We start from the raw sequence: 27,336 nt of genomic DNA, 5'->3' as shown, positions 1-27,336 counted from the left end.
ATCCTAATTGTATAGCAGCCAAGCACCCCCAGGATATATGCAAACACTCTTAGAAAAGCATCGTTAAAGCTTCAAAAAATAAATTACCAATTCTGAATTTTTAAAAAACAATGCATATTTCATTCTTTCTATTAACAGTCATGAAAAACAAGCTGCTTGACAGAAACAAACTGACTAGCAACCAGAAAGTAAACGTGTTGTTGTTCAGTCACTCAGTTGTGTCTGACTCTTTGTGACCCCGTGGGCTGCAGCACGCCAGGATTCCCTGTCCATCAACATCTCCCGTAGTTTGATCAAATTCATGTCCATTAAGTCAGTGATGCCATCCAACCATCTCATCCTCTGCTGTCCCCTTCTCCTCCTGCCTTCAATCTTTCCCAGCATCAATCTTTTCTAGTGAGTTGGCTCTTCGCATCAGGTGGCCAAAGCTTCAGCATCAGTCTTCCCAATGAATATTCAGGGTTGATGTCCTTTAGGACTGACTGGTTTAATCTCCTTGCAGTCCAAGGGACTCTCAAGAGTCTTCTCCAACACCACACTTCAAAAGCATCAATTCTTTGGTGCTCTGCTTTCTTTATGGTCCAACTCTCACATCCATACATGACTACTGGAAAAACCATAGTTTTGACTAGACGGACCTTAGGTGGCAAAGTAATGTCTCTGCTTTTTAATATGCTGTCCAGGTTGGTCATAGCTTTTCTTCCAAGGAGCAGGTGTCTTTTACCTTCATGGCTGCAGTCACCATCTGCAGTGATTTTGGAGCCCAAGAAAATAAAATCTGTTACTATTTCCATTGTTTCCTCATCTATTTGCCATGAAGTGATGGGACCAGATGCCATGATCTTAGTTTTCTGAATGTTGAGTTTTAAGCCGACTTTTTCACTCTACTCTGTCACTTTCATCAAGAGGCTCTTTAGTTCCTCTTTGCTTTCTGCCATAAGGGTGGTGTCATGTGCATATCTGAGGTTATTGATATTTCTCCTAGCAATCTTGATTCCAGCTTGTGCTTCAGCCTGGCATTTCACACGATGTACTCTGCATATAAGTTAAATAAGCAGGGTGACAATATACAGCCTTGACGTTCTCCTTTCCCAATTTGGAACCAGTCTGTTGTTCAATGTCCAGTTCTAACTATTGCTTCTTGACCTGCATACAGGTTTCTCAAGAGGCAAGTAAGGTGGTCTGGTATTCCCATCTCTTGAAGAATTTTCCACAGTTTGTTGTGATCCACACAGTCAAAGGCTTTAGCATAGTTGATGAAGCAGAAGTAGCTATTACATAGGCCTTTCCAAATTCATTTCTATTTAGGAGGAAATTGACCTCATCCTGTACATTATTGTTTAGAAAAATTTGAATTTCGTGTAACTTAACTGTAAAATGCCTCTCCCATTTCCTTATCTTTTCCTGTGGCCCCTTCTACTGTTCTCTGTTAAATTTATAACTTCAGACATGTATGTGGATGTAAAATGCCAGATTTAGATTAATGCACACTGATAGGGGAAACCGGTAGGTCATAAAGAAAGGAAATTTACTTTAAAATGTGATGATTTTGTTTCTGCTTCTACAGGAATGGCCTAATCCCTTTCTTGTGCTTTTGGTGTGGTTTCTGAAAATGCCCTAAGGATCTTATGGATAGGAAATTTTAGGACTCCTGGCCATAGCTGGAGTAAGCCAGGACCTGGTGAATTACTCTATATGATAAAGACAACTGAAGTTTTGCATTTACAAGAAAACCAAGAGTTGCAATGAGATACTCTGTGATTATAGAAAAGATTTGAGGGGATGAGTGTCTATTGGGAGAAAGGCCTTCTTGAGAAAAGGGTGAAAAGTCAGGGCTTAAAGGAGGACCAGTCTCGAGAAAATCTTGATAGGCTAATACGATATAGTTCAAGGGTTGACACACTTGTCCTCTTATGGGCCAGAAGTAAAGATTTGGCTTTGTGTATCATGCAGTCTCTGGGTCTCTGAGGCATGCGCTCAGTTCTGCTGTTGTGATGTGAACGAGCCATAGACATTGGGAAGGAATGTGTTTGCCTGTGTTCCAAGATAGATATTTACAAACAGTGATGTTTAGTTCAGGGATTTCTGCTATTCAGTCTCAGGTCTGTGCCACTTTTGGTTGTAGCCTAATTGCCCTTTCCACCCCAAACCCTAAGCAAACAGGAACATGTTTATTACAACAGCTTCTAGTAAGGCTACTTTCAATAGGTGGGATGATGGATAAGGTCTGGTACAAGCCCAAGTAGAGGAGGACAGAAAGGAGACAGCAGTCACTGGAGGCCAGGAGAGGTCAAGAATTCAGTGGACGTCAGAGCAGGGGAGGAGGTGAGGCCAGAGTCTACACAGGACCCTTAAGAGGTCCTGCATGTTTAAGGGAGTTAGAGGACTTGGAGTCTCACCCAAGGAGTCAATGCTTAGATTCCACAAGAGAAAGAAAAGCTTACTATTTCTCCAAGTTCATAGCATAAATGCAAAGTATAGGAATGCTTTGGGAAAAAAAAAGCAAACAGTGCCTGTGCACAGCCCTGACAGAGTCATCATCCCTCATCACTGGAAAAAAACAAGAACCCAAGAAAACAACAACAACAACAATGCTTTGTTACCAGTGATCCAAGTAATGAAGTATCATATTCAAATCGTGTTTCCATTTTCAATATTTGAATTGTTGAAAAACATTTTAGTTCAGTGTGTGTATTAGGTACTTGCTATTTTCTTGATTTGCAGAGTTTGAGGATGAACACTACTGCCTTCTTTGAAAGGTAATTGGATAATCACTTTTTTAGATTTTTCATCTGTTATTGCTGATTGGTGATGGATACAAAAATAAGAAAAGTTTCTCAATTATATGTTTCTTACAATTTCTTAAAAGAAATTATTGGAGAAGGAAACGGCATCCCACTCCAGTGTTCTTGCCTGGAGAATCCCATGGACAGAGGAGCTTGGCAGGCTACAAAGCTTGGCAGGGGTCACAAAGAGTCAGATGTGACTGAGTGAACTAACAACTTAAAAGAAATTAGACATCAGCTTTCATTTTTAAATTTAGAGCATAATTTGCCTCAAGTTTTAAAAATGTTTGTGGTGTCTAAAAGGAAAAACGTAACTAAATCCCAACTTTCAAGACTAAATAAACACTTATTAGGAAATAATAATAAAACCACATCCACTGTGTGTGGGCTTCCCTGCTGGCTCAGTGGTAAAGAATCCACCTGCCAATGCAGAAGACATGGGCTGGATCCCTGGTTCAGGATCCCACTCCAGTATTCTTCCCTGGGAAATTGCATGGACAGAGGAGGCTGGCGGGCTAGAGTCTACGGGGTCTTGAAAGAGTTGGACATGACTTAGCACTAAAGAAAAGCAATCCACTATGTTAGAAGAATCTAAATTGCCTATTAGACCAGAGCCCATGCCTTAAAACAATACATTTCACTATTACCAAAGTAATGTGATTACTAAATATTATTCACCACAACATTGTGACATGCAGGCTTCACAATGTGAATGTCGTTGCACTGCAATCTTACAAGGCTTCCTTCTTCCCCTGTAGTGAAGATACAAGTTCTGTTTTCTGTACAGTTAATACCCACAGTTAGGAGAGCAGCAGTAGTTGTCATGAAGGTATATGAGAACTGACAGCAAACAGAAGTACTATATTTAATCACACTCTTAAATGTCAGTAATTTTTCTGACATCCATCTGAGACCCTGGGTTACATGAAGTAGAAACTTCAATTTTCCATATTTTATAAGCAAGGAAATGAGAGTTTAGGTAGGATAAGTATCTTGATGAGGGCCTCATAGTGAGTCGGTGGGTGTGAACACGGGTCTTAGCGATTGCAAGGCCCAGTTTCTTACCTCATATACTCCTCTGCCTCTTTTTGGGTCATTTAATAAGCACTTCATTTTACATAAATGAAATGATGAATCATGCATTACCAGTACCTTTCGACTTCAAGTCTGGGTTGGTGTGAGAGATTTAAGAATAGAAGCACAGAAAGTTCCCTCACCCCACTGCTTCCAAATACTTCCTCATTACTCAGTTACTCTTTCCCTCCCATGGAAGTTAGATGATGGCATCACTTGAAATGAAAGCAGAGACTGTGAGTCAGGAGCAAGGTTTCCACAGGATGAGGAAGGTCAACTTGAGATTAGGCATGAGGGAGCCCAGAGGGCTGGACACCCATGGGGTTGGGCTTCCAAGGAGCAGTGACTATGTGGTTAGGCAAGTGATGGCACAAAAGTGGTCTTGGATGCTGGGAGGTGTGCAGAGTATGAGAAGATACAACCGTAGTGAGTATGTGTTCAAAGAATGGCTGAGCAGGTGGTTGATGGTGGCTAATGTGGATTTTTTTTTCCAGTAGTCATGTATGGATGTGAGAGTTGGACTATAAAGAAAGCTGAGTGCCAAAGAACTGATGCTTTTGAACTGTGGCGTTGGAGAAGACTCTTGAGAGCCCCTTGGACTGCAGGGAGATCCAACCAGTCCATCCTAAAGGAAATCAGTCCTGAATATTCATTGGAAGGACTAGTGCTGAAGCTGAAGCTCAATACTTTGGTCACCTGATGCGAAAAACTGACTCATTGGAAAAGACCCTGATGCTGGAAAAGATTAAAGGTGGGAGGAGAAGGGGACGACAGAGGATGAGATGGTTGGATGGCATCACTGACTCGATAGACATGAGTTTGAGCAAGCTCCAGGAGTTGGTGATGCGCAGGGAAGCCTGGCATGCTGCTTCCATGGGGTCACAAAGAGTCGGACACGACTGAATGATTCAACTGAATGTGAATATAGGGCAATACAGAAAGCCTTTCCAGAGAACAGCCTTAATAGCTTTGAATTCTACACATAATACTAATGAAGACTTATGGCTTTATCTGACTGTGGACAAGATAGTGTTTTCTATAGAAATGAGAGTGAATTAGAGGCAGAAACAGGGGCAGAGATGAACAGGCTCTGTGGAGCAGTCTAACATTACCTCTCAGTAATCACTGCATGACTTATCTTGTTTAACACTTGTCACAAATTATTGATATAGTAAATACAGAGTGAAATATCAAATGTGCTGATAACAGTATTTTTTTCCACCATTGCCCTGAGGAGTAGGGCTCGGAGTAAGGAGTTTGGTGGTGACCAAAGGGACAAGAGGATTTTATGAGTGTGGGAAAGACCAAAGCAGGGGGTGGGAAATACACAGGGTAAGTAGATATCCTGAATCTGGGAAAGCTGAGGATTGAGGAGGCATGTGAAATCATCAATAATGTGATGTATCTAAAACAAATTTTGCTCACTCAGCTCAGTGTTGGTAGAGTGAAACAGTGAAACCTGGGGTGAGTTTAGGACAAGTTGGAGGTGCACTGTTTAACATGGTAGCAAGTTGTGGCAACATTTCCTGAGGGAGAGGAGTGGCAGTTTCATCCATCAAAACCGTTCATTCTCAGGGCACCACAAAACCCTTAGAAGGTATTGCTAGTTGATCACCACACTGCTCTCCTCTGGATACTGAACACACCTGAGCCTAGTGACCAGTGTTTGTAGCTGGTGTTTCCCTGCTCACATCGCTGTCTGGCTGCTTCATGCCTAGTTTCCTCTCCAAACAGGGCATGAAAAAGTATCTCCTTTAAAAGGAAAAAAAGCACAAGCAATTCGATGTTTTACTAAGAAATTAAAATGAGAGAAAATAAAAAGAATATAGACACACACACCCAGAAAGATCTCAGTGAGGTCTACCCTAACCGTTGTGTTAAAGATTGCATGTCCCCCATACCCGTGTTCCTGACCTCTCTTCCTCTGCTCTTTTATTCACAGCATTTATCCCCTGTAATATGGGTGTTCCAGGTGGCTCAGTGGTAAAGAATCCACCTGCCAATGCAGGAGCCACAAGAGACCCAGCTTCTATCCCTGGGTCGGGAAGATCCCCTGGAGAAGGAAACGGCAACCCTCTCCAGTATTCTTGCCAGAATAATCCCATGGACAGAGGAGCCTGGCACGCTAGAGTCCATAGGTTCACAAAGGGTCAGACATGACTGAGCAACTCAGCATGCACACACACGCATCCCCTGTAATATAATTCATTAATTAAGCGTCTTGTTTCTAGTGTCTTCCTCCACTAGAACAGAAACTCCTTCTAGGCAGAGAAGAAACTTCTGCATTCTGATTATTTAGCCTTAGAATGTCCTTCTCTACTTTAAGTCATGCATTATTTCTAAGATGAAAATAAATGACATTTTGTTATCTCAAGAAGTGAATCAAACCAAAAATATTTTTTTAATATTTTGAAATTTTCATAAATAAAATCTAATGGGTCTCATTCTGAATTGCTTGTTATCCCAAAAAGTGAAGCAAGCCAAAAATAAATGTTTTTACAATGTTTTGAAATTTTCATAATTACACATAATAGGTTTCATTATGAGATGCTTACACGTTTGGGAGGTTTACTCTCTGACCTTTAAGATCAAAGAAGACTATGATCTATTTCCCAGCCACATTCCTGGTTGCCATTTGTCAGAGAGACAATGCTCCTCCATGGATGTTACATGATTATAGAACCTGAAAAAAACAGCAGGCAGGTTTTAAGAGATGAAATACGTGAAGAAATGGTATGTGATCTAAGATTGTTTAATAAGATTATAAGATAATAATTTCTAAAGAAGTGCTTTTATGAAATGGTTATCAAATCTTGTTTATGCTTGTGGATGACTAATACAAGCATATGATCTTAAATTACCTGGGTGAAACAAGTCAACAGTTAGACTTGGGAATTTGACCCTCCAGTTAATGAGCAAGGTGTGAGGATGAGGATAAAATAGTTGAAAAGGAGAAGATCGTTCCCTTTAGGTCACGGGCATGTCTAGGCACAGCCTTAAATCACAGGAGGCATTAAAAATATAATAGGCAGCTTGGACAAGGAGAGAGGTTTGAGAGAAAGTGAGGGAGCTGAGGCAGAGAGTTGAACAAGGTTTATTTCCTACATGAAACTATTCCTTCAATACTGAGAGAAGTGTTTATTTCATCTACTGTAAATAACCAACACAGAGAGCCAAACAAAATGAATAAACAAAGAAATATCTTCAAATGAATGAACAAAATAAAACCTCAGGAAATAATGAAATTGATGTGACTTATTTACATGATAAAGAATTCAAAGTAATGGTCATAAAGATGCTCACCAAACTGGGGAGAAGAATGGATGAATGTAGTGAGAACATCAATAAAGATTTGGAAAATAGAAGAGAGTAAAGATAGGAGTCACAGAGCTGAAGAATAACTGATCTGAAAGATACAATAGAGGGACTCACAGCAGACCAGATGAAGGAGACAAAGAATCAGTGTGTTGGAAGACTGGGCAGTGGGACTCACCCAAGAAGAGCAGCAAAAAGAAAGAAAAATTAAAAAGTGAGTATACCTAAGGAACCCATAGACCATATCAAGAAGACTAACATTCATATCATAGGGATCCCAGGAGAAGAAGAAAAAGAAAAAGGGGCAGAAATCTTATTTGAGAAATAATGACTGAAAACATCCTTGCCCTGGGGATGGAAACCAACATCCAGTTCCATGGTACTGAGAGAGTTCCAAATAAGGGGAACCCAAAGATACTCACACCAATACACATCACAATTAAAATGTCAAAAGTTAAGGATAAGAAAATATTATAGCGGCCAGAGGTGTAGAACACCTCATTACATACAAGAGAGCCCCATAAAACTAAAGCTGGCTTTTCAGCAGAAATTTTGCCGACCAGAAAGGAACAGCACAATACAAAGTGATTCAAAGTGATAAAGGAAAAAACTCCCAACCAAGACTACTCTACCCAGCAGTGTTACCACTCAGAAATGAAAGAGAGATGTAGAGTTTCCCAGGCAAGCAAAAGCCACTAGATCAGCCATACAAGAAATGTCAAAGGGACTTCCTTATGCTAAACGAAAGGGAGCTAATTAGTAAAAAGAACATACGTGAAAGGATACATCTCATTAGAAAGGTAAATATACAGTAAAGGCTGTGAGTTAATCACTTATAAATCTTGTATGAATTTTAAGAGACAAAATTAGTAAAAGCAACTATGATTACAATAATTACTCAAAGGATACTCAGAATAAACAGATGTAATATGCAATATTAAAACATAAATATGAGATGATAGAGTAAAAATGCTGATTTTTACAATGGAATCAAACTTAAGTTGTTATCAACTTAAAATAGACTGTTATGTGTAAGCTGCTGTACGTAAGCATCAGATATCCAAAAAGCAAACACCCACAGTAAATACACAAAAGATAAAGAGAGAGGAAACTTAAGCATACCATAAAAGAAAGTCATCAAACCACAAAAGAAGATGTATAAGGGATAAGAGAGAGAGTAGTAAGCAATATCTTAGTTTAAATTTTTTTAAAATTAACTGTTTTAGAGCATTTTAGGCTCAGGACAAAATTGAAGGGAATGTTCAGAGATTTCTCATACACCTACAGCCCCAGTAAAAGCATAGTTTCATTATCAGCACCCCTTACCAGAGTTACATTTGTTGTTATTGATGAACCTACACTGACACATCATAATCACCAAAAGTTACAGTTTACATGAAGGTTCACTATTGGTTTGCAGATTTTATCAATTTCGACAAATAGGTAACATGCATCCATCATTATGGTATCATACAGAGTATTTTTGTCTCCCTAAAATTTCTCAGTGCTCTGCCCATTGGTCCCTCCTCTGACCCAAGCACTGGCAACTACTGATGTTTTTATTGTCTCCAAATTCTAGAATAAATTTTTTTAACTATGAATGATTTTACTATTAATTAAAATAACAAATAAAATGAATCAAATGACTGCCTAAATAATTAAGATACTGTTCTTCTAATATTTGATAGTATTCAGACATGTTAACATCATTGAAATTTTGTGTGTGATTGAGTTCTGTACTTAATTATTCTGTGTAAAAATATCTATGTATCAGTATGATTTACAGATTTGGGATTTTAAGTGGATAATCTCTGTCATTATTATTTTCTTACTGCTGGATTGGTTTTTAATTTTTTATTGATTAGTGAAGTAACAGCAGGATATATATACTGCCTCTGATACTACTCATGAAGAAAACAGAGAAAAGAAAAATATAATAAAAGAGAAGCCAAGAGAAATGATAATCACAGAATCAGGGGTAATAAAATGATAATGAAAACTGTTTTCTCCTAATAAATTTAAAATATTGGCACAATTGGTTACATATATGTTTCCATAAATGTATATAATCAATATTGACTCAGTTAAATGTTTGTTGTTGCTGTTCCGTTGCTAAGTCGCAAATCATGTATATTCAATAAGGGCTTAATATCCAGATTACATAAAGAAGGCATACAACTTAATATCCAAGAACAAACAATCTGATTATAGCATGGGCAGAGAACCTGAACAATCTTCCAAAGAAGATAAAGAGATGGCCAGCATGAAAAATGGTCCATATCACTAATCATCATGGAAATGCAAATCAAAACCACTATGAGATATCACTTCATATGTTTCAGAATGGCTGTTATCAAAAAGACAAAAAAAAATGTGATTGGTGAGGATGTGAAGAAAAATGATACCTCATTCACTGTTAACGGGATTATAAATTGGTGTAGCCACCATGGAAAACAGTAGGGATGTTCCTCAGAAAATTAAAAATAGAACTACCATATGATCCAGCAATCCCACTTTTGGGTATTTACTAGAAAAAGTTAAGAATCCTAGAAAAGGTGCATGCACCTTGTGTTCATTGCAGCATTATTTGATCTAGTCTTTAAGCAACCTAGTGAAAGAAAAAAATGAAAGTCACTCAGTTGTGTCCCACTCTTTGCGACCCCATGGACAATACAGTCCGTGGAATTCTCCAGGCCAGAATACTGGCGTGGGTAGCCTTTCCCTTCTCCAGGGGATCTTCCCAACCCAGGGATCGAACCCAGGTCTCCCGCATTGCAGGCAGATTCTTTATCAGCTGAACAAGGGAAGCCCAAGAAGACTGGAGTGGGTAGCCTATCCCTTCTCCAGTGAATCCTCCTGACCCAGGAATTGAACCAGGCAAATTCTTTACCAACTGAGCTATTAGGGAAGCCCAAATGTCCATCAACAGATGAATGGAATTGGTATAGGTATATAATCGAATATTACTCAGCCATAAAAAATGAAATATTGCTGTTTATGACAACATGTATGGACCTATGCAAAGTGAAATATTAGAGAAAGACACATGGACTCTGACTTCATGCATGTGTGGGATCTACAAAACAAAACAAGTGAACAAACAAAACGAAACAGGAACAGACTCATAGATCCAGGGGAAAACTCAGGGTTGCCAGAGGGAAGGGAGTGGAGGAGGTGGGCAAAAATAGGTGAAGGGGATTAGGAGTTACACACTTTCACTTACAAATGGGTCATGGTGATGCAATGTACAACATAGGGAACATAGTAATATTGTAATGAATCTGTATGATGACATGATAACTAGACATGTTCATTATTTCACAGTGTATATAATTTATAAATTCTAAAAATAATGTGTACAGTATAATTGCTATGCTGTACACCTGAAACTAGTAATATCATAAGTTAATATACTTCAGTAAAAACTAGAGAGGGACTGTCTACTATTGTACAACAAATGCAGCTAAGAGAATGAGCCTTTATACGCCCAAATAAAAATGTGAAGAAAGATGAAAAATGAAGAATGACCAGAGGCTTGGGGAAATTATTTCATTGTCTGGAGAAGAATAATGAGGAAGTGAGTAGTATAATTCCTGGGATTGTATTGCTATTTTAAGAAGTAACACAAACAGATTTAATTTTCTCTAACATCTTTTAATTTAGTCACTAAGGAGAACGATCTTTATACTGGAAAGAATTTACTATCAGAGCAGAGCAATTTTACCTGTTTAAACTCACGGTTTCAAATAAATTTCCTCCTTAAGGAAAAAAAAAACCTAGAAGGACCATGCAGTACATTACTGCGATTTTCAAATATCTGAGAGATTACTCTGTGGAAGAAGAATTAGAATTTTTCTTTCTAACTCCGGAAACAAATCAAGATCATGTGGAGGAAGTTGTGGGAAAACTTACTGACTCACAGATAGGTACCTTCTTATCCCAGCTGCCCTCACTGCCTGAGACGGGACAAGCAGCAGAAGTTGATACGTAGAAGCTAAGAATGAAAAATGATCTCACTCTACACATATTTCCCGCTTAAATCACCACGAGAAAATAATAGCAGGAGGATGTTACAAATGACTAATTATGCGTGGGAAACCACAAAGAAGAAAGCCCATCTCCATCTGCAGTATGTCCTTTATTTCGAAGGACAGGTTTAAATTCTTACCTCTTTAATTCATCTTCATTCCTGGTCTCTGCACAACTTAATGCAGTACTTTCCTGATTCATCTTGAGACATTTTTTTACTTGTCTTTAAGGAACTTCACAGAGTTATTTGTGTGTATTTCTATCTGGGGAATTATAAACTCCTTGATAACAGGGAAGATGTCTAACTGAAACATGTGCACTCTCCAATACTTAGCCTAAAGACGGTTAAGCTTAGGGTGCTCAAAAAAATATTTGTTGATTTAATAAAAGAATGATGCCTTTGCCCTGAAGACTCAGTAAGACTCAGAGGAAATAACTAACCATCCTAACTCTTTGCAACCCCTATGGACTGTAGCCCTCCAGGCTCCTCTGTCCATGGGATTTTCCAGGCAAGAATACTGAAGTGGGTTGCCATTTTCTCCTCCAGGGGATTTTCCTGACCAGGGATTAAACCTGAGTTTCCTGTGTCACCTGCCTTGCTGGCAGACTCTTTACCCTGAGCCATCAGGGAAAGCCCAGTATAAAAGGCAAAGGTGCCATAAAATCATTTAGAGCAGGCCCCCAAATTTGGAACATTTCATTATTTAATTTTCCATCATTTTTTATAATCTCTCAGTGCTATGAGAAATGTCAGGGAAGATACTCAGCCAAGCTCTTCATGTGTTCCAATGTACAACAGAGCTAAAGCTGATAAAGTACAAGGTAAGGGACACAATGCAATGTTATATAACCGTGAGGTAGTTACGGGAACAGCTGAGAACTTTGCCTCTTGATTATCTAAGACACGGATCAGGGCAGTACCCATTTGTTGCAGAGACTGCTGAAATCTCCAGTATTTGCTTTCCTCTTCTTCATTAGTAACAGGACCCTGTATTTTTAACTGCATCCTTGGCCACCTCCCTAAAGGCTTCATTTCTCAGCTTTCCTTATTGCCATGTGACTATGTTCCATCTAGAGACATGCAAGTGGGGTGTCTTGAAAGTGTCTTTAGAGGGACCAGTGCTTCCTCCCTCCATTCTTCCGCTTTGCTGAATGGCGTTTGGACCATGAGTTGAGATGGTCGCTGTAATGGAAGGTCCCAGCTTTCTGTGGTTCTTGGAGCCACCATATGAACCCTGGGCTGCTGATGGTTCTTAACCAGAGAGAGAAGTAAACTGGTATTTTTTTCCCCCTGTCTTTTATGGCTTAGTCTAATCTTAACAGATATACCAGTACTTCCTGGAACAGTGATGTATAAAGATGATGGGAACCATGTGAGTGTAGCCATGACGGTGAATATTTTTGTAGACAGAGTGAGTCAATTTTGTATTTAGGTAGTGATTGAATGTTGCTTAGTATTAACTTCCTTTTTATCGGCTATCTTGTAAAATCTTTTAAGTGTGCCAGCAAATATTTGATCTTCAGAATTTCTGCAAATAGTTATCTTGAGAACCACTTAAGTAACAAAGAATAATCCTTGCGCTACCTGTGTGTTTCCTTCTGCTGGTCTCCTGTCATACATTTAAACCTTGCCTTAGGAGCACAGGGTCATGGGTGCCCTCAGACTTTTGATGTAATAAAGGTTGCTCTTAATGTTCTCATTGTGACTAAGCTAGAGCTTTGGAATAAAAATATGAAGCAAGTTCCAGCCTCTGTATGACTGTAAAAAACAGTGAATAGTTTTGAATGTATTGTAAACCATTAATATACTATAGCAGTGATTATATGGTAATTTTTCCCGACCTGATTCCCCATCTCTGTGAAATACTTGTATTGAAGCCACACAGCTCCCCAGAGTATTAGAAATCTCGGTAGCTGTGAATCTAAACTGTTGTTCGAGAAGAGTCATGAGATTCCCCTCGTTGTTGTCATTTACTCGCTAAGTCGTGTCCGACTCTTTACGACCCCATGGCTGTGGCCCATCAGGCTACTCACTCTGTCCATGGGATTTCCCAGGTAAGAATACTGGAGTGGGTTGCCATGCCCTCCTCCAGGCAACCTTCCCAACCCAGGGATCAAACCCACATGTCTTGCATTACAGGCAGATTCTTTTTATCACCGAGCCACCTGGGAAGCCCAACAAGTGAGTTTTTCCAGACCTCTCATTTTTAACACTCCAAGAAACCTTTCCATCTAGGCACTTTCTTTTTCCTTTTTAATTCTAAAAGTGGACTATTTTTTCATTATTTCTTCAATACTTCCTCCTTTTCATTTTTTATTTCTGTGGTGTTGGAGAAGACTCTTGAAAGTCCCTTAGACTGCAAGGAGATCAAACCAGTCTATCCTAAAGGAAATTGGTCCTGTATATTCATTGGAAGGACTGATGCTGAAGCTGAAGCTCCAATACATTGGCCACCTGATGCGGAGAACTGATTTATTGGAAGAGACCCTGATGCTGAAAGAGTGAAGGCGGGAGGAGAAGGGGATGACAGAGGATGAGATGGTTGGATGGCGTCACTGACTCAATGGACATGAGTTTGAGTAAGCTCTGGGAGTTGGTGATGGACAGGGAAGCCTGGTGTGCTGCAGTCCATGGGGTCACAAAGAGTTGGACACAACTGAGCGACTGCACTGAAGATTCCTATTATTCATATGTGAGTACCGCTATATCTATTCTCCTTATCTTTTAGCTTTCACTTATATATTTTTTGCTTTGTCTTTTTCTCCTTTGTTCTGGGAGATTTCTTCAATCTAGAATTCTAATTCATTCAACTGTATCCATTCTGTTATTTCATCTACCTGATGTGATTTCTTTTTTTTTTTTTTAATTTCAGCTTTTGTATTTTTTAAGCCAGCTATTTCTGCTTGGTTCTCTCAGCCTCCGCTTATTCTTGTTTCAAGTTGCTAATATCATCCCTATTTCTTTCAGGATGATATCTAACTCTGAATGCTTGATCCATCTCTTCTATTATTTCTCTTCTCAGTCGTGTCTGACTCTTTGCAACCCTATGGGCTATACAGCCCACAAAATTCTCCAGACCAGAATACCGGAGTGGGTAGTTTTTCCCTTCTCCAGGGGATCTTCCCAACTCAGGCATCGAACCCAGGTCTCACACATTGCAGGCAGATTCTTTCCCAGCTGAGCCAGGAGGGAAGCCCAAGAATACTGGTGTGGGTAGCCTATCCATTCTTCAGCAGATCTTTCCGACCCAGGAATCGAACTTGGGTCTCCTGCATTGCAGGTGGGTTCTTTACCAGCTAAGCTACCAGGGAAGCCCCTTTTCTGTTCCAATGAAGCCTATATACTCTCCTCTTCTGAAATACCTGTGCTCTTCAGCATTCTGTTATTCTTCCCTAGAGGATAGCAGCTCTTCTGATAGGGGAAGCATAAGGGAGAGGACCAAATTCCACTCAGTATCAGTCACAGTAAGCCAAGTAAGGTACGAAATGAGCACTAAGAAATGAGATTCCTTTACCTGTACACATCACACACTATGGTGAATCATACTGAAGCTTTGGAGAGCCCTTTAAGGAAGATGCGAGAATCGAGGGCTAGGATGGAGTCACTTTTATCTTTTCCTTTTGTTTATACATTTTGGAATATTTTCTAGTAGAAGAAATCGACAAAGACATTAAATGAGTTGCAAATTATTAAAGATAGTTCACAGAAATGATTCCGTGGAAGGACTTTTTTTTTTTTTTTAAAGGAAACTTAGAACTTTATTGGATTATAAAAGTTGATGTATATTCATTGTAGACATTTTGGAAGTCATGAATAACCCAAAGATCAAATAAACCACCATCCGTAATTCTACCACTCATTATAGTTAACATTTTGCTGTGACTTCTTCTAGCCTGTTTATCTGAAAATACACGTTAACCCAGATATCAACTGGGCTCAGCTACCTTAACAGCAAGAACTGGTTAAGCTGGACACAGGCAGCAACGCCACATTTGTAAAGACTCCCACCTGCCCTGACCACCCACCCCAAACACGAGTTCTCAGCTGCCTCGGGGGTTACTTTCTCGTGCTTTCTCCGTTTCTTTACCTCTGTGTCCATGTCTGCTGGCTAATGGTTCTACCTGCAATACTTACTTGCAAAGCCAAAGCCTCTGTGAACTTTTGTAAAAAAGTGACTCAAATTCAATTATTTTATGACTGTATTATGTTTATTGGGGGTTTGGAGGAGATTCACTTGAACAGCACCTCTATCCATCTTTTTGGCTTCTCTTTTCCTAAGCCTCCTTCTCTGAGATAATAAATATCTCATATGTATCTTTCACAGAATTGTCTCCCCATATTTAGGCTCCTCTTTTTCTTTGAGTATTTTCTAAACAAGTGCAATTCCTTTCCTAAAAATGATGAGTATAATTTTAGTTTCTTTAAACCTTTATGTATAGTCATTATTTAAGCCAAAATGTTTGAACTCATACCTTATACAGTCTTATAACCTTCTTTATCTTTATTAACTATATTGTGAAAATTTTCCTCATTGTTATATATTACTCCACAGCATCATCTGTAGTGGTTTACTGTTATTTCTTGGATGGTCCATCATCAGTTATCTAATTACCTATTCTTGGAAATGAACTACTTTTTTATTTTGATCATTAGAATAAGCACCACAACACACATTCTTGTAGATATGAAAAGAAATGAGGTGGAAACTTGACTGACATCAGAGAAAGCTTGAGGATTCAGATCTTAAGGGTTACCGAAGAGAGAAGGTTGGATGGCATCACCGACTCAATGGACATGGGTTTGAGCAAGCCCCAGGAGTTGGTGATGGACAGGGAAGCCTGGCATGCTGCAGTCCATGAGGTCACAAAGAGTCAGACACAACTGACTGACTGAATTGAAGAGAGGAGAGTTGTAGATTTGAGTGAAAGGCTATGCCTTGCTTTAAGATTTTAGGTGCCTATTTCCAAACTACCCTCCACAAAGTTTTGACCACACTTACTAGTAAGTCACGGAGAGGGCAATGGCACCCCACTCCAGTACTCTTGCCTGGAAAATCCCATGGACGGAGGAGCCTGGTAGGGTACGGTCCATGGGGTCGCTAAGAGTCGGACTAAGAGTCGGACATGACTGAGTGACTTCACTTTCACTTTTCACTCTCATGCACTGGAGAAGGAAATGGCAACCCACTCCAGTATTCTTGCCTGGAGAATCCCAGGGACGGCGGAGCCTGGTGGGCTGCCGTCTATGGGGTCACACAGAGTCGGAAACGACTGAAGCGACTTAGACTTAGACTAGACTAGTAAGTCAAAGCAGTGTCTCTTTTTCTGAGCTTTTATTACTACTAGGTTTTGTCAGTCTCCCAATCTCTTAGGCAAATAAGGTATTCCATTTCTAAAGTGCGTTATTTCTCATGTTACAAGTGAAGCTAAACCTTTTCCATATGTTTTTTTACTACTTCAACTTTCCTTTTGTAAATTATTTGTTCTTAATTTGTTACCATTTTTATACTTGGATTTTTTTAATTTTCCCATTTGTCTATTACCTTATTTTTGTATGTACAAAGTTTTATTTTGTATTCTTTTTTTTAATCTTGTCTGTGGTAGAATTTTCCCTTAATATACATCTCCAGACCTCTCATATCAGAAAGACATTTGCCTATATTTTCATGTAGTTCTGTTATGGTTTTATTTTTAACATTTAATATTTAATCCATATGGACTTTGCTCTGGTGAATGACATGAGGCAGGAATCTAACTTATATTTTCAGATAGTTCCCTTATTAATAATTCCAGTTTTCCATGTCTTGAAATACCATGTTAATTACTGTCAAATTCTTACAAAAACTTGTACTATTTCAAGGGCTCTGTGTTTAGTTTATGAATCTATGTCTTTTTCCTTATCCTTATCCTTTATCATATCAATTATTTTATTCTTTTAAATAATTTTTAATATCACTTATATTTTGTTCTGGAGTTGAGCACCCTTCTTTTACTATTTCAATAAGTTCTGTTGATCAGTCTCATGACATTTATAATTATTTCATCAAATTAAAAAAAGAATACCATTGAAACTCTGATTGAAATTACATTAAATTTTCCTTCTAATTCAGAGATAATTAACATCTCCACAATGTTAAATCATCTCTTAAATAAAAATTCAGAGATAATTAACATCTCCACAATATTAAACCCTCTTTTAAATAAAAATTTCATTATTTATTTTTTCAAGCATTTTGTTGTATTCTCCCCCAAAGTGTTTAAATGTTCTAATTTGTTTCTAGATGACTTGTTGCTATTGTGAATGGAACTTTCCCCCACTATATTTCACTTGGTGGTTACTCAGATAAAGAAAGTAACTAATTCATGAATATTTACCTTTTTACTACACACCAACTAATATCTCCAATTAAGTCTGATAACTATTTTGGTCAAGCAGGAGATGGCAAGAGTGAACACTGACATTTTAAGAAATAGTGAACAAAAATGGATGGGAAGGGGCAAATTTAATTTAGATGACCATTCTACCTACTATGTGGGCAAGAATCCCTTAGAAGAAATGGAACAGCCCTCATAGTCAGCAAGAGTCTGAAATGCAATACCTGAGTTCAGTCTCGAAAATGACACAATGATCTCGACCCATTTTAAAGGCAATTCAACGTCACAGTAATCCAAGTCTGTGCCCCAACCTCTAATGCCAAAGAAGCTGAATTGAACAGCTCTGTGAAGACCTACAAGACCCTTTAGAACTAACACTGAAAAAAAAAATGTCCTTTTCATCATAGGGGATGGGAATGCAGATGTAGGAAGTCAAGAGATACTTGGAGTAACAGGCAAGTTGGCCTTGGAATACAAAATGAAGCAAGACAAAGACCAGTAGAGTTTTGTCAAGAAAACACACTGGTCATGGCAAACACCTTCTTCCAACAACACAAGAGACGGTTCTACACATGGATATCACCAGATGGTCAATACTGAAATTGATTATAGTCTTTGATTGATTATATTGATTGATTATATTCTTTGTTTGTTTGATATATTGTTTGTTTAGATTGATTATATTCTTTGCAGCCAAAGATGGAGGAGCTCTATACAGTCAGCAAAAACAAGACCAGGAGCTGACTGTGGCTCAGATCATGAAATTCTTATTGCCAAATTCAGACTTAAATTGAAGAAAGTAGGGAAAACCACTAGACCATTCAGGTATGACCTAAATCAAATCCCTTGTGATTATACAGTGGAAGTGATGAATAGATTCAAGAGATTAGATCTGATGGAGTGCCTGTAGAACTATGAACAGAGGTTCATAATATTGTACCGGAGACAGTGACCAAAACCATTGCAAAGAAAAAGAAATACAATAAGGCAGAGTAATTGTCTGACGAGGCTTACAAATAGCTGATTAAAGAAGAGAAGCAAAATGCAAAGGAGAAAGGGAAAGACATACCCAACCGAATGCAGAGTTTCAGAATAGCAAGGAGAGATAAGAAAGCCATCTTAAATGAAGAATTTCAAAGAAATAGAGGAAAACAACCGAATGGGAAAGACTAGAGATCTCTTCAAGAAAATTGGAGATACCAAGGGAACATTTCATGCAAAGATGGGCACAATAAAGGAGAGAAACTGCAGAGACTTAACAGAAGCAAAAGAAATTAAGAAGTGGCAAGAAATCACAAGAACTACACAAAAAAGGTCTTAAGGACCTGGATAACAATGATGGTGCGATCACTCACCTAGAGCCAGACATCCTGGAGTGTGACATCAAGTGGGCCTTAGGAAGCATTACTATGAAAAAAGCTAGTGGAGGTAATGGAATTCCAGATGAGCTATTTCAAATCTTAAAAGATGATGCTGTGAAAGTGCTTCACTCAATATGTCAGCAGTTTTGGAAAACTCAGCACTGGCCACAGACTGGAAAAAGTCAGTTTTCTTTCCAATCTCTACTGTACTGCCAAAGAATGTTCAAATTACCATATAATTACATTCATTTCATATGTTAGCAAGATAATGCTCAAAATCCTTCAAGCTAGGCTTCAGCGATACGTGAACCAAGCTGCTGGATTTAGAAAAGGCAGAGGAACCAGAGATCAAATTGCCACCAGCCGCTGGATCACAGAAAAATCAAGGGAATTTCAGAAAAACATCTACTTCTGTTTCATTGACTAAGCTAAAGCCTTTGACTATGTGGATCACAACAAACTGTGGAAAATTCTTAAAGAGATGGGAATCTACCAGACCACTTCACCTGTATCCTGAGAAACCTGTATACAAGTCAAGAAGCAACAGTTAGAACCAGACATGGAACAATGGAGTGGTTCAAAATTGGGAAAGGAGTACATCAAGGCTGTATATTGTATATAGACAGTGTTTTCATCTTAAAAATATTAAGTCTTGCAATCCCTGAATATGGATATTTATTTATGTCCATCTTCTTTAATTTCTTTCAATGACAGTTTATGGTTTTCATTGTATGTCTGTATTTCCTTGGTCAAATATATGTCTACGGTGTTATTTTTTTGATGGTATTATAAGTGGAATTTTTCTATGTCATTTTAGTTTCGGAATGTGTTTCCAAATATCATGTAGTTTGAAGTTTTTTATTCATATATTTAAAAAGTATAGTCCTTCAAAAGGGAAATGTAAGACATTCATTCACATATACTTTCATACCTGATATATTTATATGTTTAATCATGCTTGTAGAGTTCTTTCCTTTTTATTTATTTAACAGTTCCAAGGACTGAATTCAGCACTGTACAAGACCAACTTCACTCTTGGTCTGCCGATGCTGTTTTCAGCAAGAGATATAGAAAGTGTCCCCATTCTTCCTTTCCTCATTCCTCTTTTGTTACATGGACCAAGCGGTTTTGCTGTTTTGATTATCTTTGTGTTTTGAAAGTTGCATTTTTCCATTTTATATTAGTGTTGAATATCACTTTCTCTTTATCATGTCAAGAATAGGTATATCCTGTTTTACTTATTCCATGTGTATTACAAGTTAAGTATAGTTTTTTTCCTTTACTTCGTTCTCAACTTCCTAGTTGTATTGACAAAATCTATTGTTTTATATCAAGTTTATTATTTGTCTTTTCATTGTCCATGAGTTATCGTTCAAGATTTTTCATACCATTATATCTAGTTTCAGATCCATATTAAAAAAAAATTTGGTGACACTATTTAACTAGTTTGTGCCTCATTACTATTTTTTTGATTTCTTCTTTAAAATTCCCCATGTGTTTGTGAGAATTTTTCTTTTCATGGGAAGAGTATCTATTAATAATTGGTGTGTAGTTTGGGTTCTTGCTTATGTAAGACTATTTATGTGTGCCTTGTAGATACACGATAGCTTGAGTGAGTACAGAAATTTTATGCCACATTTTCTCTCAAAGCACTAATTTCTGGTGTTTAGTTATGAAAGACACATTTGATACCAATATGAACTTTTTCTGTTTATTTTATCTCTAGATAGTTACAGTATTTTTTCAACATATGAATTTCATTAATTTTCTCCATGTAGGGCAGGGTCACTTATCATTAAATTGGCATTTGTTTAGTGAGCCTTAATGAGTCAACTAACGGAGTCTTTCTCCTCTTGATCTGAGAAATGAAGCATATTTATTTGCTAATTCATCCTTCACCTCTTCCTGATTTCTTTTATTTTTCTCATATCTAGATGTGTGTACACACATGTGAGCCCAAGTGTCTGAATGTATGTATAATTTACAGCTTGGTCCATAGTTAATTGGGGTGTCCCTGGTGGCTCAGCTGGTAAAGAATCCGCCTCCAATGCAGGAGACGCCAGTTTGATTCCTGGATCAGGAAGGTCCTCTGGAGAAGGGATAGACTTCCCGCTCCAGTATTCTTGCCTGGAGAATTCCATGGATTGAGGAGCCTGCAAGTCCGTAGGGTCACAAAGAGTCAGACACGACTGAGCAACTAAGCACAGCACCATAGTTAATTATGGAGAATTGAAGCCTATTTTCGCATGATCTCTTTGGTGTTTTTTTTCTGGATTCAATCTCCTCATTATTGCTGCTTTTCAGACTTCCTCATGTTTTATTCATATGTAAAATTTTTGATATCAAGTCGTTAATCTTACAAATGCCTCCTATCATTTCATGAATTCTGTGTTACAAAAACATGAGCAATTTTTAATATTCTGTTTTGGACTTGCTGTTCCCTTGTGTATTTTAGTACATTGATTTGTAGAAGAGTACTATCTCAAATTTCCTGGATTAGTCTCTCTTATTTTCAATTGCAGTATCTTCCTTTATGTTTGATAATGTTTTGTTTGCACCATGGAGAGTTACTAAGCCTAAAGGCTTATTCACAATAGGAGGTGAGAAGGGATTGGTGATAAGGTAATGTGGTAATCTTGCAGGCTCAGGAAAAGTGAGAAGGGGCTAACATTGATTTATATTAGTTTAAACTCGCTGGATCACAGGTACAATAACTTGGGTAGAATAAGATAAGACCATGACTAACAGGACTTTTTGCAGGAAGCTTTGATATAGTTTTATATCTGAATTGATTTGCAACAGCTGCAAATTAGTACACATTCTTTAATTGCTCTTTCTAAGTCAAGGTAATGGCTCCGAGCATGGCTGCCAGTCTCAGGGAAAAGTCAGCAACTCTGTGAAGGTCCCCACTGGGTGCGCACTTTAACACTTATATTCCACAGAGGTGCCGTAACATTTGAGATTACCCTCCCAAGTCCTGCTCCAGGGTCTCTAGTCAGCTGCTGCTGCTGCTGCTGCTGCTAAGTCGCTTCAGTCATGTCCGACTCTGTGCGACTCCACAGACGGCAGCCCACCAGGCTCCGCCGTCCCTGGGATTCTCCAGGCAAGAACACTGGAGTGGGTTGCCATTTCCTTCTCTAGTCAGCTAAGTGCCCACTGATCTCAAAGATGTTTGCATGGTTTAACCAGCATTCTTCCTTTCATTTATTTGGCAGGCTGGTCCTTTCATTCAGTGAATATCTTGCTAGGTTTCCTACGTACTACCTTCAGCAGGAGCCTGGTGCGCTCCTGTAGTTTATTATACAGCTATAGACTGCTCCTTCATTTTATATTCCTTGGTCATATGCTTTATCCTCAAGCTACTGTCTCAACCCAGAAGTCCTCTCGCTTACTTTTTGAAGTACAGATGCCGTTAGTCTGGTTTCCATATCTATGGCTGGATTAGAGGTTGGCATTGGTGTTCTGGAACTCCCATTCCAAAGACAGTGCGCCCAACTCACACTTCATTACAAGAATTTTTAACTGCTAATTCAAGCTGGGCATCTGTGTTTATTTGTGCCATGTCACAGAGACGTTCTGGAGGTCTTACACATGATTTTCTTCCCTTATAGCTCAGCTGGTAAAGAATCCGCCTACAATGCAGGAGACCCCGGCTCAATTCCTGGGTTGGGAAGATCCAGTGGACAAGGGACAGGCTACCCACTCCAGTATTCTTGGGCTTCCCTTGTGGCTCAGCTGGTAAAGAATCTGCCTGCAATGCGGGAGACCTGGGTTCAATCCATGGGTTGGGAAGATCCCCTGGAGAAGGGAAAGGCAACCCACTCCAGTATCCCGGCCTGAAGGATTCTATGGACTGCACAGTCCATGGGGTCACAAAGAGCTGGGCACGACTGAGAGACTCTCACTTTCACTTTTCTTATGAAACAAGCAGAATTCAGGACTAAGTGTAGAATTCAAAATCCTTTTGTATTTAAGATTCAGCCTGGAGTGTAACATACTGAGTGGCCTGTATGCTTCTGATTGTTCCACAGAATTGACCCCTTTGAAAAAACACTATACAACCTTAGAATCAGGCAGATACAGAGCACGCTTTGAGAAAGACTGTGCTGCATCTCCCAGCAAAACTCATCCCCGACTAAAGAAGTGTTTTCTCCTCCCATGGGGTGCAGAGTCTAGTGCTGGTATCAGAATTGCTCGGGCATCTAGCACAGATGCTGTGGGGCAGTTCATCCCCGGCATCTTCCCGCTCCTGCAGCCCTGCAGGGGAGACCACGGAGGCACCGGTGTGCTGGAGAACGGAGCAAGTATTGAAGCACCCAGTCCCCTGCAGAACCAGGCATGCTCCCATCTCCACCCAAGTTTAATGTGTTATACAGTCAGTAACACCCCCCTTCCTTGCAGAAGTGTTGCCTAGGACTGTCCCCACCCTGAATCTTGCTCATAATCAAGTTTAAGAACAGAATAAGACAATAGTCAGACTACAAAGCAGGCAAGAGTGGGCAGAGGGGCAGGAACACAGACTTTGGAGTCAGACCTGGGATCGACATAATTCACTAGCCATGTGATTGTAGACAAGTTTTTGAACTACAGTGAGGATCAGTTTCTTCTCCTGCAAAAATGGGAATAATCCCTGCTTCTCCAGACTGTTGTGAGAACTGAAGAGCACAACTTGGTGTTCGCATTTTATTCCCTTCTTGTCCCTAGAACAGCACGTGATGTTATTTCCAGGAGGCAGAAAAAACATAAGGCTTTATCTACAGTCCTAAATAATTGATAGGGAATTGAGACATAAAAATCGTGTGTCTCTTATTTTTCTTGGTTATGGTATCAGAGGAAGTACAGTCATATTTTCTTAGCTTCAAACAACCAAAAACAACAGTACAACCAGAAGATGGAGAATCTCACTTGAATACCATTTGGGAGTCTTATTTTCAGGCAGAATTTGAAAACAGGACAAAACAAAACTCCATTCTTGTATTAGAGAATTGTCTACTTAACACAGTTACAGAACACTAATTTTTTTCCTGTCATATTAGAGATAGATAGGATTCGCAGTTATCGGGGTCTTATTTGAATGTCCTGACCACTCACCTGTGGCTGCAGAGGAAGAGCCCATGGTTTTCCTGCCCAGGACACTTGGAAGAGTTGGACTCCTGGCTCAGGTGACACTTGCCTTTGTAGAGTGGCTAGATCCTCCCAGGCAAATAGGCTGCCTGTTCCCTGAAGAAGTGAGATAACATCAGAAAATGCTTTGCATACTGTGAAATATTTTACAAAGCAGAGAAATGCTAATGTAACTATTAACACAGTTTTTTTTTAATAACAGTTTTGGCTATTTTATTTTGTCATATATTATGTAGGGACTGGTTATGGAACTAAATAAACTAGCCTAGAATTCATGACTTTGTATTGTGATTGTAAATTATCAGCTTTGACTTTCATGTTCTTTGAGCATCACTTTGTAACTCTTCTCTATTACAAAACTCTTCTCTGTAACTCTGCCTTTCGAATGGACCCTCATATTATGTCCTGTCACAAGTATAACTGTAATAAGACATCTTTTGCTCAGGCAAAGTTTGGGTCTTCTGATCACATCTTCCTCGTTTCTGCAGTGAGATCCTCTTCTTCTGGAAGCTGGTTTCACATGGTGGCTTAAATTTTTCCATCTTTGTATCTAGCATCATTTGAAATCAATGTTTTAGGAGTAAGAATTGCAGCATAGTCAAAGGCCACCTGCAGAGGAGCTGCTGCCCTGGGACCAGCTCCCCTCCTCCTGCCACCTGAGCTGGTTGAAGAAAGGAAGACCTTGAAAAGAAAAGTATACTCTTGAACATGTTGGGTTGGGAAAGGGGGACAGTGCAGGGGTGGGGTGGTGTTCAGTAGAAACTCAAGAGGCTTGAGCAGAGCCAGGGTTTGTGATAGTCTTCCCACGGACAGGTAGCAGCAGCCACCAGCAGTAACCTGTTGGTGAGGCCTCTGAGCATGTGATCGGGCAGCGCTGGGTTGGGAACTTGATCACAGTCGGCAGCTGGAGGGCCGTGGACCGGAAGGACTCTCTCATCACCAGCACCGTCCACCTGCTCCTACACGCCATGGAACAATCAGCTGCAGTTGCTGAGTAGGTGAAATCAGACTTGCCACCTGCACCGTCAAGGTGTGGACCCCACTGAGCACCGGCAGACCCATCTCTTACACAGGCTGACCGATTTCTCCTGGTGTTCAGAGTCTGTTTTTGTCTAGCACCATTTGAAATCGGTTATGATGTAGGGGGAAAAGCAGCAGCCTCGAGATGTCATGACAAGCCTGGTCAGCAACAGCCTGTGGTTTCCTGGAAGATGGATGGACAGAGAGAAGGGGAGGAAGGTTACACATTTTCTTACTGACTTCTTTAACTACATCTACAATACTTTCTGCACATTGTTGCATTTAATGTATTTTTAAAAACAAATCACTACAATTTATCCAGTGTCCTCAGTTTGCTGAAATGTGGTAGTGCTATCAACTCTATAAAGGTGAAATTACCTTTCTGTTAAGAGAAATCTCTTAATGCATCCTGAAACATTAATAAATGTTTTGGTACATTGATCATATCTTTGTTTTCCATCTTTTATTTTCCACTCATAATTCTATGGTGATGAGAATGGGATCCCCCCAAAGTTAATTTTATGTGCATATCTTACCTTCTTCATAAACAATTTGAAGTCTGTTAAATCAGACATATTTTAAAATGTCCATTAAGACAAGAATGAAATTCTCTGAGGCAAGAAATAAAATGAGAAAAAAATCACAGAAGAGAGAAGCGTTGCAGGCCTGGAATGAAGGATGCTATTGCTTGAAGGGGAAACTAACCTCAGTCCCAAATAAGCTGCAGCCCCGGAGCCTCTGCAGTCAGTGTTCTCTCAGGAACGTTAGCTGAACTGAGCCTGTACTCATGTGGCCCTTAGAGGGAGGTGCGCTGATGAATTCAGCGATATTAGGAGAGATGCAGGCATTCTCTACTTTTGTTCTTAGTTTCTATCAACCCTTGAAGACAGAGTGACCCAGTTCTGTAAGGGTGCTCAGAGATGAGCCAGATTTGACTTCACGGGGGGTTTCTCTTGGGAGTCTTCAGGTTGGAGGGCTGTGTCCCCTTGATTGACCTTTCTGCACAGTAAGTGCAATGCCAGGTCTGACCTACCTGTGGGACTTTTGAGTTCACACCTGGTCTCCATACGTGGTGGCATCTCAACCACCTGGGAAGCCTTTCTAGGTCCAGTTCCTGCCAGTCTCCCCCCAGCTGGCTGCCCTGCCCGGTGGGGTGGGGTGGGGTGAGGTGGGTGAAGCATCTGTTGGGAAAAGTTCCCTGGGAGTGGGGGGCACCTCCCACTGTAGCTGCAGGGCTGTTTGGGGCTGTTGACTGGAGAATTCGGGTTCTGGTTCCCAGGATGTGGTGGGAACAGTTAAGACCCTGGGTTGTTTTCTTTACCTCTCTGCTGAGGTAGCTACAACAGACCTATGGGCATAAAAGCTTTGGGTCAATTGTAACAAACTGAACAACTTCTGATTCACCTACTGCTTCATTAGCTCCAGCCTGTGTATTCCAAATAAAACAAGTAACTCATTGATTCTGCCAGCAAGTTGCTGGCCTTCCAGTTCTCAAATGAGGATGACTGATTTTAATATGAAAGCAAAATTGCAATGACTTGGGACATCTTTTCCATAAAAGTAGTTTCTGGTGTTCCCATGAATGCTTAATTTTAAACAGTGCTCATGGCTGTGCCATGAGAAGCAAAGTACATAAGAAACCTGTTACTTCTAACTGAAAGGGCACTCGTGGAGGATTATTTTTCTTTATTCATCTGGAGGTTGGGCTCATTACCTAAAATTGGCATTCCAAAGTGGTTTCTGCTAAAAAAAAAAATTGCTAAGCAGAATGTTTCTTTCAGAGACATCTTGAGTTCGTCTTTTTTGTGACCATGCTTTCCATATACATAGAAAATTCTTTGCCAGGCATGGTCCTCCTTACCTAAGTTTTACCACGTTTATCACCCCATACAGGTTTTCTCGGGCTACCAAATAACAAATTAAGGTGAGTAACTTTCTCAATGTGATCCATCCTTAAAGGGATTTGGTCACCTTCTGCTGGTATATACACCAGAGAGAAAGAAAATAGTTTATTAACCACGGACCCCTATAGCCTACGTCACTCATACATAAGCCAAAAGGGAAAGAAGTTTGTCTCTTTTAAGAAGTTAATTTCTTAGAGGTAAGTAGAAAAGAGGTAGTTAATTAAAATAAAATTGAAAATGGCTTCTAGGTATCACAGCAGTGACTGAAACCTCTGAATAATGCAAAGTTTGAACAACTAAGCAAGTTCAGTTCAGTCAGTCATGTCCTACTCTTTTTGACCCTGTGGA

The 27,336-nt window shown here is 39.5% G+C and overlaps 1 protein-coding gene and 1 long non-coding RNA gene across 5 annotated transcripts in view; one reads left to right on the top strand and one right to left on the bottom strand.

Annotated features, from left to right (window-relative positions):
- Positions 1-27,336, bottom strand: part of LOC145507867 (membrane cofactor protein-like) — a 94,616-nt gene that overhangs the window by 3,631 nt on the left and 63,649 nt on the right. For all 4 annotated transcript variants that reach the window (XR_014055211.1, XR_014055213.1, XR_014055207.1 and 1 more), the window contains one exon: positions 24,032-24,160. The gene's annotated coding sequence lies outside the window, so the exon portion shown is untranslated. The remainder of the gene's footprint in view (positions 1-24,031; positions 24,161-27,336) is intronic.
- Positions 13,474-24,337, top strand: LOC145507876 (uncharacterized). Its single transcript, XR_014055219.1, has 2 exons — positions 13,474-14,295; positions 22,745-24,337. It is a non-coding gene; the product is annotated as an uncharacterized LOC145507876 (long non-coding RNA).

Source organism: Giraffa tippelskirchi, chromosome 5 (genome assembly GCF_054371585.1).
Source record: "Giraffa tippelskirchi isolate mGirTip1 chromosome 5, T2T-mGirTip1v1.2.pri, whole genome shotgun sequence".
In the NCBI taxonomy this organism is placed as follows: Eukaryota; Metazoa; Chordata; class Mammalia; order Artiodactyla; family Giraffidae; genus Giraffa; species Giraffa tippelskirchi.
Note: the sequence above shows the minus strand (reverse complement) of the source record. Positions and strands in the feature narration are given on the sequence as shown.